Genomic DNA, 16,161 nt, shown 5'->3' on the forward strand with positions numbered 1-16,161 from the left:
CTGACCCGGAGTATAAGACAACTCCCCATTTTCAAGGTTAAGAAAGTGACTTTTTCATGTTACCTTTGTATAAGCCGACCTCTTTTGTAGAGCTTTTTGATTTAACCAGAAAAGATCACAAGATCTCACGTGCCCGTACTCAGCTTTGCCGGATTCAGAACTTGGAAATTTTGTGAACCGGTACCTGCTAAGAAAGTAAGCCTACACGTTGTAGAGCATTATAAGTGAATTCTTAATAAATAAATCAGGGAGGGAAGTTTTGGATTAGGTTCCCAATGGAAAAGAATCCTCTGAAATGTAATCCCCGTGAAACCATTTAGTGCCCATCGTAATTAAAACATAATTAAGACATAACACGGGGTAGTGGGATCAGTACGTGTACTCAGTATTGAGTTCACGACCACAAAAGATAAAAACAAATGCGATATGATGCTGGCTTCAAGCTGAAGGTTGTTGATTTTGCAAAAGGAACGAGTAATTCTGCTGCTAAGAACCATAGAACATTACAGCATAGAAACAGGCCCTTTGGCCCTCCTTGGCTGTGCTGAACCATTTTTCTGCCTAGTCCCACTGACCTGCACCAGGCCCATATCCCTCCATACATCTCTCATCCATGTACCTGTCCAAGTTTTTCTTAAATGTTAAAAGTGAACCCGCATTTACAACTTAATCTGGCAGCTCATTCCACACTCCCACCACTCTCTGTGTCAACTCCCCCCCCCCCCCCCGTTCCCTTTAAACTTTTTCCCTGCACCCTTAACCCATGACCTCTGGTTTTTTCCACCCCTTGCCTCAGTGGAAAAAGCCTGCTTGCATTCACTCTATCTATACCCATCATAATTTTAAATACATCTATCAAGTCTCCCCTCATTCTTCTGCACTCCAGGGAATGAAGTCCTAACCTATTCAACCTTTCTCTGTAATCAGTTTCTGAAGTCCTGGCAACATCCTTGTAAACCTTCTCTGCACTCTTTCAACCTTATTAATATCCTTCCTGTAATTCAGAGACCAAAACTGTACACAATACTCCAAATTCAGCCTCACCAATGCCTTATACAACCTCACCATTACATTCCAACTCCTATACTCAATACTTTGATTTATAAAGGCCAATGTACCAAAAGCTTTCTTTACTACCCTATTTACCTGTGACACCACTTTTAGGGAATTTTGTATCTGTATTCCTAGATCCCTCTGTTCTACTGCACTCCTCAGTGCCCAACCATTTACCTTGTATGTTCTACCTTGGTTTGCCCTTCCAAAGTGCAATACCTCACACTTGTCTGTATTAAACTCCATCTGCCACTTTCAGCCCATTTTTCCAGTTGGTCCAAATCCCTCTGCAAGCTTTGAAAACCTTCCTAACTGTCTACTACACCTCTAGTCTTTGTATCATCAGCAAACTTGCTGATCCAATTTACCACATTATCATCCAGATCATTGATATAGATGACAAATAACAATGGACCCAGTACTGATCCCTGTGGTACACTACTAGTCACAGGCCTCCATTCAGAGAAGCAATCCTCCCCTACCACTCTCTGACTTCTCCCATTGAGTCAATGTCTAATCCAATTTACTACCTCACCATGTATACCTAGCGACTGAATCTTCTTAATTAACCACCCATGTGGAGTTTAGTGTAAATGAGAAACAAGTGAGAGAGTGAGAGAGAGTGGAGAAAGGCAGAGGACACCCTGAGGGAAATACCAAAGACAAAATTTGCAAACCACGGGAAAACATGCCAGTGACCAGAACTCAAAGAAAAAGTTTTAGAGTGGGTGAATCACCACCGATCGTCTGGGTACATTGTTACCAGAGAAACGATTCGAGTTCAAGCATTGAAGTGGGATAAAAAACGAAAATTTCAAAGCTACGCGAAGTTGGTGCACCCGATTTATGAATAGACGTGATCTTGTGTTGAGACAAAAAACAAAGATTGCTCAGAAAATTCCCGCAGGGTGTTGTTGTTTACATCCAAGAGCGCTGCTGGATGGATGAAGCGGGTTGCTTGAAATAGGTTAAAGAGGTGTGGCGACGACATCCCGAAGGTTTCGGGAAAGAAAAGTCGCTACTTGCCTGGACATGTTCAAAGCGTACTTGTCAGGTGAGACAAAAGCAGCACTGAAAGCTGAAAATACGGAGATTGCAGCTATCCCCGGTGGTTTGATCTCCGTGCTCCAGCCACTAGATGTGAGTTTAAACAAACCGTTCAAAGAATTCATGCATCGACAGTGGAACAAATTTGACTCAGAAGCAGCCAATAAATACGACCTATCTTCTGTGTATTTGTTTTTCGGAAGTTGACACCCTCTATAAAAGCTGACACCCTAATTTTAGGACCAAAATGTAGAGCCAGATTTTCAGCTTATACACCAGAATTTACGGTAATGGTTTGCAGGTGGATAAATCTCCTGGACCTGATGGAATGCACCTTCGGGTTCTGAAGGACGTAGCTGGGGAGATTGCGGAGGCATTTACACTGATCTTTCAATAATCAATGGATTCTGGCATTGTACTGGATGACTGGAAAATTGCAAATGTTACTCTGCTATTTAAGAAGGGTGGGAGGCAGCGAAAAGGAAACTTATAGACCCGGTGGCATGACATCAGTGGTTGGAATTGATTGTCAAGGATGAGATTACGGAGTACCTGGAGGCACATGACAAGGTGGGCCAACATGGTTTCCTGAAAGGAAAATCCTGCCTGACTAATGTGTTTTGAGAAATGACAAGCAGGGTGAACAAAGGAGATGTAGTAGATGTAGTGTACTTTGATTTTCAGAAGGCCTTTGACAAGGTGCCGTACTAGCAAGATAAGAGCCCATGAAATTACAGGGACATTACTAGCTTAGGTGGAGTACTGGCTGATCAGCAGAAAACAGAGAGTGGGAAAAAAAAGATCCTATTCTGGCTGGCTGCCGGTTACCAGTGGAAGTTCCACAGGGATTGGTGTTGGGACTGCTGCTTTTTACGATGTGTGTCGATGATTCGGACTATGGGATTAATGGATTTGTTGCTAAATTTGCCAATGATACAAAGTTAGGTGGTAGAGTGGGTAGTTTTGAGGAAATAGAAAGCCTGCACAGAGACTTAAGATAGTTTAGGGTACTGGACAAAGAAGTGACAAATGAAATATAATGTGTATGGTCATGCACTTTGGTGGAAGAAATAAATGGGCAGACTATTATTTAGATGGGAAAAGAATTCAAAATGCAGAGATGCGAAGGGACTTGGGAGTCCTTGTGCAAGATACCTCCAGGTTGAGTCAGTGGTGTAGAAGTCAAATGCAATGCTGGCATTCATTTCCAGAGGTATAGAACATAAGAGCAGGGATGTGATGTTGAGAACAGAGATGTGGAGAAATTACTTTAGTCACAGAGTGGTAAATCTGTGGAATTTGTTGCCACGAGCTGCTATGGAAGCCAAGTCATTTATGGCAGAGATAGATAGGTTATTGATTAGCCAGGGCATCAGAGGGTATGGGGAGAAGGCAGGGGAGTGGAGATGACTGGAAGAATTGGATCATCCCATGATTGAATTGCAGAGCAGACTTGACAGGCCAAATGGTCTACTTGTGCTTCTATAGCGTATGGTCTTATAGCCCAGACCCTCATCTCCCTCTCCATGGGCGCTCCAGAGTGGGCTGGTTAGCAACACTTACAAAAACACCAGCATTTATATAGAACCTCAGTCTGGAAAAATACCGTAACAAGCCATAGGAACAGCGTTGGAAATTTCAGAGCCGGGGAACGGCTAAGATGAAGTGTATTGAGACAAGAGTGAGGGTGAGGACACAGCTCAGTGCTTTGGGGGATCCGTGGGGTGAGGGTTCTTAGTGTGGTGGGCTGATTGTTACTGGTCTAGTGGAGGATCTGTGGGGAGAGGGTTAGTGGTGTGGTGGGGGATCTCTGGGGTGAAGGTTAGTGATGTGGTGGAGGATCTGTGGGGTGAGGGTTAGTGATGTGGTGGGGGATCTGTGGGGTGAGGTTCAGTGATGTGGGGGATCAGTGGGGTGAGGGTTATTGGTGTGGTGGGGGATCTGTGGTGTGAGGGTTAGTTCTGTGGTGGGGGGATCTGTGGGGTAAGGGTTAGTGATGTGGTGGGGGATCTGTGGGCTGAGGGTAAGTGATGTGGTGGGGGATGTGTGGGGTGAGGGTTAGTGGTTTGGTGGGGGATCTAATCGCTGAGGGTTAGTTGTGTGGTGGGGGATCTGTGGGGTGAGGTTTAGTGGCGTGGTGGGGGATCTGTGGGGTGAGGGTCAGTGGTGTTGTGGGGGATCTGTGGGGTGAGGGTTAGTGGTGTGGTGGGGGATCTGTGGGGGGAGGTTTAGTGATGTGGGGGATCTGTGGGGTGAGGGTTAGTGGTGTGGTGCGGGATCTATGGGGTGAGGGTTAGTGATGTGGTGGGGGATCTGTGGGGTAAGGGTTAGTTGTGTGGTTTGGGATCTGTGGGGTGAGGTTTAGTGGTGTTGTGGGGGATCTGTGGGGTGAGATTTAGTGGTGTGGTGGCGGATGTGGGGTGAGGGTTAGTGATGTTGTGGGGGATCTGTGGGGTGAGGTTTAGTGGTGTGGTGGCGGATGTGGGGTGAGGGTTAGTGATGTTGTGGGGGATCTGTGGGGTGAGGGTTAGTGGTCTGTTGGCGGATCTGTGGGATGAGGGTTAGTGATATGGTGGGGGATCTGTGGGGTGAGTGTTAGTGGTGTGGTGGGGGATCTGTGGAATGAGGTTTAGTGATGTGGTGTGGGATCTGTGGGGTGAGGGTTAGTGGTGTGGTGGGTGATCTGTGGGGTTAGGGTTAGTGATGTGGTGGGGGAATTGTGCGGTGAGCGTTAGTGGTGTGTTGGGGGATCTGTGGGGTGAGGGTTAGTTATGTGGTGGGTGATCTGTGGGGTGAGGGTTAGTGGTGTGGTGTGGGATCTGTGGGGTGAGGGTTAGTGGTGAGGTGGTGGATCTGTGGGGTGAGGGTTAGTGGTGTAGTGGGGGATCTGTAGGGTGAGGGTTAGTGGTGTGGTGCGGGATCTGTGGGATGACGGTTAGTGATGTGGTGCGGGATCTGTGGGGAGAGGGTTAGTGGTGTGGTGGGGGATCTATGGGGTGAGGGTTAGTGGTCTGGTGGCGGATCTGTGGGGTGAGGGTTAGTGGTGTGGTGGGGGATCTGTCGGGTGAGTGTTAGTGGTGTGCTGGGGGATCTGTGGGATGACGGTTAGTGATGTGGTGGGGGAATTGTGGGGTGAGCATCAGTGGTGTGGTGGGGGATCTGAGGGGTGAGGGTTAGTGGTCTTTTGGCGGATCTGTGGGATGAGGGTTAGTGATGTGGTGGGGGATCTGTGGGCTGAGTGTTAGTGGTGTGGTGGGGGATCTGTGGGGTGGAGGTTAGTGGTGTGGTGGGGTATCTGTGGGATGAGGGTTAGTGATGTGGTGGGGGATCGGTGGGGTGAGTGTTAGTGATGTGGTGGGGAATCTGTGGGGCGAGGGTTAGTGGTGTGGTGGGGAATCTGTTGGGTAAGGGTTAGTTATGTGGTGGGGGATCTGTGGGGTGAGGGTTAGTGGTGTGGTGCGGGATCTAGGATGAGGGTTAGTGATGTGGTGCGGGATCTGTGGGGAGAGGGTTATCTGGTGTTGTGGGGAATCTGTGGGGTGAGGGTGAGTGGTGTGGTGGTGGATCTGTGGGGTGAGGGTTAGTGGTGTGGTGTGGGATCTAGGATGAGGGTTAGTGATGTGGTGCGGGATCTGTGGGGAGAGGGTTAGTGGTGTGGTGGGGGTACTGTGGCGTGTGTGTTAGTGATGTGGTGGCGAATTTGTGGGGTGAGGTTTAGTGATGTGGTGGTGGATCTGTGGGGTGAGGGTTAGTGATGTGGTGGGGGAACGGTGGGGTGAGTGTTAGAGGTGTGGTGGGGGATCTGTTGGGTGAGGGTTAGTGGTGTGGTGGGGGATCTGTGGGATGATGGTTAGTGGTATGGTGGGGGATCTGTGGGATGACGGTTAGTGATGTGGTGGGGGAATTGTGGGGTGTGCGTTCGTGATGTGGTGGTGGATCTGTGAGTGAGTGTTGGTGATGTGGTTGGGTATCTGTGGGATGAGGGTTAGTGATGTGATGGGGGAACGGTGGGGTGAGTGTTAGTGGTGTGGTGGGGGATCTGTGGGATGATGGTTAGTGGTGTGGTGGGGGATCTGTGGGATGACGGTTAGTGATGTGGTGGGGGAATTGTGGGGTGTGCGTTAGTGGTGTGGTGGGGGATCTGTGGGGTGAGGGTTAGTGGTCTGTTGGCGGATCTGTGGGATGAGGGTTAGTGATGTCGTGGGGGATCTGTGGGGTGAGTGTTAGTGGTGTGGTGGGGTATCTGTGGGATGAGGTTTAGTGATGTGGTGGGTTTCTGCGACGTGTGGGTTAGTGATATGGTGGCGGATCTGTGGGGTTAGGGTTAGTGATGTGGTGGGGGATCTGTGGGGTGAGTGTTAGTGGTGTGGTGGGGAATCTGTGGGGCGAGGGTTAGTGGAGTGGTGGGGGATCTGTGGGGTGAGGGTTAGTGGTGTGGTGGGGGATCTGTGGGGTGAGGGTTAGTGGTGTGGTGGGGAATCTGTGGGGTGAGGGTGAGTGGTGTGGTGAGGGATCTGTGGGATGAGGGTTAGTGATCTGGTGCGGGATATGTGGGGAGAGGGTTAGTGGTGTGGTGGGGGATCTGTTGGGTGAGGGTTAGTGGTGTGGTGGGGGTTCTGTGGCGTGTGTGTTACTGATGTGGTGGCGGATCTGTGGGGTGAGGGTTAGTTATGTGGTGGGGGATCTGTGGGGTGAGGGTTAGTGGTGTGGTGGGGGATCCGTTGGGTGAGGGTTAGTGGTGTGGTGGGGGTTCTGTGGCGTGTGTGTTAGTGATGTGGTGGCGGATCTGTGGGGTGAGGGTTAGTGGTGTGGTGGGGGATCTGGGATGAGGGTTAGTGATGTGGTGCGGGATCTGTGGGGAGAGGGTTATCTGGTGTTGTGGGGAATCTGTGGGGTGAGGGTGAGTGGTGTGGTGGGGGATCTGTGGGATGAGGGTTAGTGATCTGGTGCTGGATATGTGGGGAGAGGGTTAGTGGTGTGGTGGGGGTTCTGTGGCGTGTGTGTTAGTGATGTGGTGGCGAATTTGTGGGGTGATGTTTAGTGATGTGGTGGTGGATCTGTGGGGTGAGGGTTCGTGATGTGGTGTGGGATCTGTGAGTGAGTGTTAGTGGTGTGGTGGGGGATCTGTGGGGTGAGGGTTAGTGGTGTGGTGGGGGATCTGTGGGGTGACGGTTAGTGGTGTGGTGAGGGATCTGTGGGGTGAGGGTTAGTGGTGTGGTGGGGGATCTGTGGGGTGTGGGTTAGTGGTGTGGTGGGGGATCTGTGGGGTGAGGGTTAGTGGTGTGGTGGGGGATCTGTGGGATGATGGTTAGTGGTGTGGTGGGGGATCTGTCGAATGACAGTTAGTGATGTGGTGGGGGATCTGTGGGATGACGGTTAGTGATGTGGTGGGGGAATTGTGGGGTGAGCGTCAGTGGTGTGGTGGGGGATCTGAGGGGTGAGGGTTAGTGGTCTTTTGGCGGATCTGTGGGATGAGGGTTAGTGATGTGGTGGGGGATCTGTGGGGTGGAGGTTAGTGGTGTGGTGGGGTATCTGTGGGATGAGGGTTAGTGATGTGGTGGGGGATCGGTGGGGTGAGTGTTAGTGATGTGGTGGGGAATCTGTGGGGCGAGGGTTAGTGGTGTTGTGAGGGATCTAGGATGAGGGTTAGTGATGTGGTGCGGGATCTGTGGGGAGAGGGTTAGTGGTGTGGTGGGGGATCTGTGGGGTGAGGGTTAGTGGTCTGTTGGCGGATCTGTGGGATGAGGGTTAGTGGTGTGGTGGGGGATCTGTCGGGTGAGTGTTAGTGGTGTGCTGGGGGATCTGTGGGATGACGGTTAGTGATGTGGTGGGGGAATTGTGGGGTGAGCGTCAGTGGTGTGGTGGGGGATCTGAGGGGTGAGGGTTAGTGGTCTTTTGGCGGATCTGTGGGATGAGGGTTAGTGATGTGGTGGGGGATCTGTGGGGTGAGTGTTAGTGGTGTGGTGGGGGATCTGTGGGGTGGAGGTTAGTGGTGTGGTGGGGTATCTGTGGGATGAGGGTTAGTGATGTGGTGGGGGATCGGTGGGGTGAGTGTTAGTGGTGTTGTGAGGGATCTGTTGGGTAAGGGTTAGTTATGTGGTGGGGGATCTGTGGGGTGAGGGTTAGTTATGTGGTGTGGGATCTGTGGGGTGAGGGTTAGTGGTGTGGTGGGGAATCTGTGGGGTGACGGTTAGTGGTGTGGTGGGGGATCTGTGGGGTGAGGGTTAGTGGTGTGGTGGGGAATCTGTGGGGCGAGGGTTAGTGGAGTGGTGGGGGATCTGTGGCGTGAGGGTTAGTTATGTGGTGGGGGATCTCTGGGGTGAGGGTTAGTGGTGTGGTGGGGGATCTGTTGGGTGAGGGTTAGTGGTGTGGTGGGGGATCTGTGGGGTGAGGGTTAGTGGTGTGGTGGGGGATCTGTGGGGTGAGGTTTAGTGGTGTGGTGGGGGATCTGTGGGATGATGGTTAGTGGTGTGGTGGGGGATCTGTGGGATGACGGTTAGTGATGTGGTGGGGGAATTGTGGGGTGTGCGTTAGTGGTGTGGTGGGGGATCTGTGGGGTGAGGGTTAGTGGTCTGTTGGCGGATCTGTGGGATGAGGGTTAGTGATGTGGTGGGGGATCTGTGGGGTGAGTGTTACTGGTGTGGTGGGGTATCTGTGGGATGAGGTTTAGTGATGTGGTGGGTTTCTGCGAATTGTGGGTTAGTGATATGGTGGCGGATCTGTGGGGTTAGGGTTAGTGATGTGGTGGGGGATCTGTGGGGTGAGTGTTAGTGGTGTGGTGGGGAATCTGTGGGGCGAGGGTTAGTGGAGTGGTGGGGGATCTGTTGGGTGAGGGTTAGTTATGTGGTGGGGGAACTGTGGGGTGAGGGTTAGTGGTGAGGTGGGGAATCTGTGGGGTGACGGTTAGTGGTGTGGTGGGGGATCTGTGGGGTGAGGGTTAGTCGTGTGGTGGGGAATCTGTGGGGCGAGGGTTAGTGGAGTGGTGGGGGATCTGTGGGGTGAGGGTTAGTTATGTGGTGGGGGATCTCTGGGGTGAGGGTTAGTGGTGTGGTGGGGAATCTGTGGGGTGACGGTTATTGGTGTGGAGGGGGATCTGTGGGGTGAGGTTTAGTGGTGTGGTGGGGGATCTGGGATGAGGGTGAGTGGTGTGGTGGGGGATCTGTGGGGTGAGGTTTAGTGGTGTGGTGGGGGATCTGTGGGATGATGGTTAGTGGTGTGGTGGGGGATCTGTGGGATGACGGTTAGTGATCTGGTGGGGGAATTGTGGGGTGTGCGTTAGTGGTGTGGTGGGGGATCTGTGGGGTGAGGGTTAGTGGTCTGTTGGCGGATCTGTGGGATGAGGGTTAGTGATGTGGTGGGGGATCTGTGGGGTGAGTGTTAGTGGTGTGGTGGGTATCTGTGGGATGAGGTTTAGTGATGTGGTGGGTTTCTGCGACTTGTCGGTTAGTGATATGGTGGCGGATCTGTGGGGTTAGGGTTAGTGATGTGGTGGGGGATCTGTGGGGTGAGTGTTAGTGGTGTGGTGGGGAATCTGTGTGGCGAGGGTTAGTGGAGTGGTGGGGGATCTGTTGGGTGAGGGTTAGTTATGTGGTGGGGGAACTGTGGGGTGAGGGTTAGTGGTGTGGTGGGGAATCTGTGGGGTGACGGTTAGTGGTGTGGTGGGGGATCTGTGGGGTGAGGGTTAGTCGTGTGGTGGGGAATCTGTGGGGCGAGGGTTAGTGGAGTAGTGGGGGATCTGTGGGGTGAGGGTTAGTTATGTGGTGGGGGATCTCTGGGGTGAGGGCTAGTGGTGTGGTGGGGAATCTGTGGGGTGACGGTTATTGGTGTGGAGGGGGATCTGTGGGGTGAGGTTTAGTGGTGTGGTGGGGGATCTGGGATGAGGGTTAGTGATGTGGTGCGGGATCTGTGGGGAGAGGGTTATCTGGTGTTGTGGGGAATCTGTGGGGTGAGGGTGAGTGGTGTGGTGGGGGATCTGTGGGATGAGGGTTAGTGATCTGGTGCGGGATATGTGTGGAGAGGGTTAGTGGTGTGGTGGGGGATCCGTGGGGTGAGGGTTAGTGGTGTGGTGGGGGATCTGTGGGATGAGGGTTAGCGATGTGGTTGGGTATCTGTGGGGAGAGGGTTAGTGATGTGGTGGGGGATCTGTGGGATGAGGTTTAGTGATGTAGTGGGGGATCTGTGACGTGTAGGTTAGTGATATTGTGGCGGATCTGTGGGGAGAGGGTTAGTGGTGTGGTGGGGGATCCGTTGGGTGAGGGTTAGTGGTGTGGTGGGGGTTCTGTGGCTTGTGTGTTAGTGATGTGGTGGCGGATCTGTGGGGTGAGTGTTAGTGGTGTGGTGGGGGATCTCTGGGGTGAGTGTTAGTGGTGTGGTGGGGAACCTGTGGGGCGAGGGTTAGTGGAGTGGTGGGGGATCTGTGGGGTGAGGGTTAGTTATGTGGTGGGGGATCTGTGGGGTGAGGGTTAGTGGTGTGGTGGGGGAACGGTGGGGTGAGTGTTAGTGGTGTGGTGGGGTATCTTTGGGGTTAGGGTTAGTGATGTGTTGGGGGATCTGTGGGGTGAGTGTTAGTGGTGTGGTGGGGAATCTGTGGGGCGAGGGTTAGTGTATGGTGGGGGATCTGTGGGGTGAGGGTTAGTGGTGTGGTGGGGGATCTGTGGGGTGACGGTTAGTGGTGTGGTGGGGTATCTGTGGGGTGACGGTTAGTGGTGTGGTGGTGGATCTGTGGGGTGAGGGTTAGTGGTGTGGTGGGGGATCTGGGATGAGGGTTAGTGATGTGTTGCGGGATCTGTGGGGAGAGGGTTATCTGGTGTTGTGGGGAATCTGTGGGGTGAGGGTGAGTGGTGTGGTGGGGGATCTGTGGGATGACGTTTAGTGGTGTGGTGGTGAATCTGTGGGGTGAGGGTGAGTGGTGTGGTGGGGGTTCTGTAGCGTGTGTGTTAGTGATGTGGTGGCGAATTTGTGGGGTGATGTTTAGTGATGTGGTGGTGGATCTGTGGGGTGAGGGTTCGTGATGTGGTGTGGGATCTGTGAGTGAGTGTTAGTGGTGTGGTGGGGGATCTGTGGGGTGAGGGTTAGTGGTGTGGTGGGGGATCTGTGGGGTGACAGTTAGTGGTGTGGTGAGGGATCTGTGGGGTGTGGGTTAGTGGTGTGGTGGGGGATCTGTGGGGTGTGGGTTAGTGGTGTGGTGGGGGATCTGTGGGGTGAGGGTTAGTGGTGTGGTGGGGGATCTGTGGGATGATGGTTAGTGGTGTGGTGGGGGATCTGTCGAATGACGGTTAGTGATGTGGTGGGGGTATTGTGGGGTGTGCGTTAGTGGTGTGGTGGGGGATCTGTGGGGTGAGGGTTAGTGGTCTGTTGGCGGATCTGTGGGATGAGGGTTAGTGATGTGGTGGGGGATCTGTGGGGTGAGTGTTAGTTATGTGGTGGGGGAACTGTGGGGTGAGGGTTAGTGGTGTGGTGGGGAATCTGTGGGGTGACGGTTAGTGGTGTGGTGGGGGATCTGTGGGGTGAGGGTTAGTCGTGTGGTGGGGAATCTGTGGGGCGAGGGTTAGTGGAGTGGTGGGGGATCTGTGGGGTGAGGGTTAGTTATGTGGTGGGGGATCTCTGGGGTGAGGGTTAGTGGTGTGGTGGGGAATCTGTGGGGTGACGGTTATTGGTGTGGAGGGCGATCTGTGGGGTGAGGTTTAGTGGTGTGGTGGGGGATCTGGGATGAGGGTTAGTGATGTGGTGCGGGATCTGAGGGGAGAGGGTTATCTGGTGTTGTGGGGAATCTGTGGGGTGAGGGTGAGTGGTGTGGTGGGGGATCTGTGGGATGAAGGTTAGTGATCTGGTGCGGGATATGTGTGGAGAGGGTTAGTGGTGTGGTGGGGGATCTGTGGGATGAGGGTTAGTGATGTGGTTGGGTATCTGTGGGGAGAGGGTTAGTGATGTGGTGGGGGATCTGTGGGATGAGGTTTAGTGATGTAGTGGGGGATCTGTGACCTGTAGGTTAGTGATATTGTGGCGGATCTGTGGGGAGAGGGTTAGTGGTGTGGTGGGGGATCCGTTGGGTGAGGGTTAGTGGTGTGTTGGGGGTTCTGTGGCGTGTGTGTTAGTGATGTGGTGGCGGATCTGTGGGGTTAGGGTTTGTGATGTGGTGGGGGATCTCTGCGGTGAGTGTTAGTGGTGTGGTGGGGAATCTGTGGGGCGAGGGTTAGTGGAGTGGTGGGGGATCTGTGGGGTGAGGGTTAGTTATGTGGTGGGGGATCTGTGGGGTGAGGGTTAGTGGTGTGGTGGGGGAACGGTGGGGTGAGTGTTAGTGGTGTGGTGGGGGATCTTTGGGGTTAGGGTTAGTGATGTGGTGGGGAATCTGTGGGGCGAGGGTTAGTGTATGGTGGGGGATCTGTGGGGTGAGGGTTAGTGGTTTGGTGGGGAATCTGTGGGGTGACGGTTAGTGGTGTGGTGGGGGATCTGTGGGGTGAGGGTGAGTGGTGTGGGTGGGGGATCTGGGATGAGGGTTAGTGGTGTGGTGGGGAATCTGTGGGGTGAGGGTGAGTGGTGTGGTGGGGGATCTGTGGGATGACGGTTAGTGGTGTGGTGGGGAATCTGTGGGGTGAGGGTGAGTGGTGTGGTGGGGGATCTGTGGGATGAGGGTTAGTGATCTGGTGCGGGATATGTGGGGAGAGGGTTAGTGGTGTGGTGGGGGTTCTGTGGCGTGTGTGTTAGTGATGTGGTGGCGAATTTGTGGGGTGAGGTTTAGTGATGTGGTGGTGGATCTGTGGGGTGAGTGTTGGTGATGTGGTTTGGTTATCTGTGGGATGAGGGTTAGTGATGTGGTGGGTTTCTGCGACGTGTGAGTTAGTGATATGGTGGCGGATCTTTGGGGTTAGGGTTAGTGATGTGGTGGGGGATCTGTGGGGTGAGTGTTAGTGGTGTGGTGGGGAATCTGTGGGGCGAGGGTTAGTGGAGTGGTGGGGGATCTGTGGGGTGAGGGTTAGTTATGTGGTGGGGGATCTGTGGGGTGAGGGTTAGTGGTGTGGTGGGGAATCTGTGGGGTGACGGTTAGTGGTGTGGTGGGGGATCTGTGGGGTGAGGGTTAGTGGTGTGGTGGGGAATCTGTGGGGCGAGGGTTAGTGGAGTGGTGGGGGATCTGTGGCGTGAGGGTTAGTTATGTGGTGGGGGATCTCTGGGGTGAGGGTTAGTGGTGTGGTGGTGGATCTGTTGGGTGAGGGTTAGTGGTGTGGTGGGGGATCTGTGGGGTGAGGGTTAGTGGTGTGGTGGGGGATCTGTGGGGTGAGGTTTAGTGGTGTGGTGGGGGATCTGTGGGATGATGGTTAGTGGTGTGGTGGGGGATCTGTGGGATGACGGTTAGTGATGTGGTGGGGGAATTGTGGGGTGTGCGTTAGTGGTGTGGTGGGGGATCTGTGGGGTGAGGGTTAGTGGTCTGTTGGCGGATCTGTGGGATGAGGGTTAGTGATGTGGTGGGGGATCTGTGGGGTGAGTGTTAGTGGTGTGGTGGGGTATCTGTGGGATGAGGTTTAGTAATGTGGTGGGTTTCTGCGACTTGTGGGTTAGTGATATGGTGGCGGATCTGTGGGGTTAGGGTTAGTGATGTGGTGGGGGATCTGTGGGGTGAGTGTTAGTGGTGTGGTGGGGAATCTGTGGGGCGAGGGTTAGTGGAGTGGTGGGGGGATCTGTTGGGTGAGGGTTAGTTATGTGGTGGGGGAACTGTGTGGTGAGGGTTAGTGGTGTGGTGGGGAATCTGTGGGGTGACGGTTAGTGGTGTGGTGGGGGATCTGTGGGGTGAGGGTTAGTCGTGTGGTGGGGAATCTGTGGGGCGAGGGTTAGTGGAGTGGTTGGGGATCTGTGGGGTGAGGGTTAGTTATGTGGTGGGGGATCTCTGGGGTGAGGGCTAGTGGTGTGGTGGGGAATCTGTGGGGTGACGGTTATTGGTGTGGAGGGGGATCTGTGGGGTGAGGTTTAGTGGTGTGGTGGGGGATCTGGGATGAGGGTTAGTGATGTGGTGCGCGATTTGTGGGGAGAGGGTTATCTGGTGTTGTGGGGAATCTGTGGGGTGAGGGTGAGTGGTGTGGTGGGGGATCTGTGGGATGAGGGTTAGTGATCTGGTGCGGGATATGTGTGGAGAGGGTTAGTGGTGTGGTGGGGGATCCGTGGGGTGAGGGTTAGTGGTGTGGTGGGGGATCTGTGGGATGAGGGTTAGTGATGTGGTTGGGTATCTGTGGGGAGAGGGTTAGTGATGTGGTGGGGGATCTGTGGGATGAGGTTTAGTGATGTAGTGGGGGATCTGTGACGTGTAAGTTAGTGATATTGTGGCGGATCTGTGGGGAGAGGGTTAGTGCTGTGGTGGGGGATCTCTGGGGTGAGTGTTAGTGGTGTGGTGGGGAATCTGTGGGGCGAGGGTTAGTGGAGTGGTGGGGGATCTGTGGGGTGAGGGTTAGTTATGTGGTGGGGGATCTGTGGGGTGAGTGTTAGTGGTGTGGTGGGGTATCTTTGGGGTTAGGGTTAGTGATGTGGTGGGGGATCTGTGGGGTGAGTGTTAGTGGTGTGGTGGGGAATCTGTGGGGCGAGGGTTAGTGTATGGTGGGGGATCTGTGGGGTGAGGGTTAGTGGTGTGGTGGGGGATCTGTGGGGTGACGGTTAGTGGTGTGGTGGTGGATCTGTGGGGTGAGGGTGAGTGGTGTGGTGGGGGATCTGTGGGATGACGGTTAGTGATCTGGTGCGGGATATGTGTGGAGAGGGTTAGTGGTGTGGTGGGGGTTCTGCGACGTGTGAGTTAGTGATATGGTGGCGGATCTTTGGGGTTAGGGTTAGTGATGTGGTGGGGGATCTGTGGGGTGAGTGTTAGTGGTGTGGTGGGGAATCTGTGGGGCGAGGGTTAGTGGAGTGGTGGGGGATCTGTGGGTTGAGGGTTAGTTATGTGGTGGGGGATCTGTGGGGTGAGGGTTAGTGGTGTGGTGGGGAATCTGTGGGGTGACGGTTAGTGGTGTGGTGGGGGATCTGTGGGGTGAGGGTTAGTGGTGTGGTGGGGAATCTGTGGGGCGAGGGTTAGTGGAGTGGAGGGGGATCTGTGGCGTGAGGGTTAGTTATGTGGTGGGGGATCTCTGGGGTGAGGGTTAGTGGTGTGGTGGGGGATCTGTTGGGTGAGGGTTAGTGGTGTGGTGGGGGATCTGTGGGGTGAGGGTTAGTGGTGTGGTGGGGGATCTGTGGGGTGAGGTTTAGTGGTGTGGTGGGGGATCTGTGGGATGATGGTTAGTGGTGTGGTGGGGGATCTGTGGGATGACGGTTAGTGATGTGGTGGGGGAATTGTGGGGTGTGCGTTAGTGGTGTGGTGGGGGATCTGTGGGGTGAGGGTTAGTGGTCTGTTGGCGGATCTGTGGGATGAGAGTTAGTGATGTGGTGGGGGATCTGTGGGGTGAGTGTTAGTGGTGTGGTGGGGAATCTGTGGGGCGAGGGTTAGTGGAGTGGTGGGGGATCTGTTGGGTGAGGGTTAGTTATGTGGTGGGGGATCTCTGGGGTGAGGGTTAGTGATGTGGTGGGGAATCTGTGGGGTGACGGTTAGTGGTGTGGTGGGGGATCTGTGGGGTGAGGGTTAGTCGTGTGGTGGGGAATCTGTGGGGCGAGGGTTAGTGGAGTGGTGTGGGATCTGTGGGGTGAGGGTTAGTTATGTGGTGGGGGATCTCTGGGGTGAGGGTTAGTGGTGTGGTGGGGAATCTGTGGGGTGACGGTTATTGGTGTGGAGGGGGATCTGTGGGGTGAGGGTTAGTCGTGTGGTGGGGAATCTGTGGCGCGAGGGTTAGTGGAGTGGTGGGGGATCTGTGGGGTGAGGGTTAGTTATGTGGTGGGGGAACTGTGGGGTGACGGTTAGTGGTGTCGTGGGGGATCTGTGGGGTGAGGGTTAGTCGTGTGGTGGGGAATCTGTGGGGCGAGGGTTAGTGGAGTGGTGGGGGATCTGTGGGGTAAGGGTTAGTTATGTGGTGGGGGATCTCTGGGGCTAGGGTTAGTGGAGTGGTGGGGGATCTGTTGGGTGAGGGTTAGTGGTGTGGTGGGGGATCTGGGATGAGG

General features: G+C 54.1%; 1 protein-coding gene across 8 annotated transcripts in view; it reads left to right on the forward strand.

Moving 5' to 3' along the window:
* The window catches only part of paplna (papilin a, proteoglycan-like sulfated glycoprotein), a 610,770-nt gene that overhangs the window by 551,031 nt on the left and 43,578 nt on the right, over positions 1-16,161 (forward strand). The gene's annotated exons all lie outside the window — the stretch shown is intronic.

The sequence above is a fragment of the Hypanus sabinus genome, chromosome 2, assembly GCF_030144855.1.
Source record: "Hypanus sabinus isolate sHypSab1 chromosome 2, sHypSab1.hap1, whole genome shotgun sequence".
Taxonomy (NCBI): Eukaryota; Metazoa; Chordata; class Chondrichthyes; order Myliobatiformes; family Dasyatidae; genus Hypanus; species Hypanus sabinus.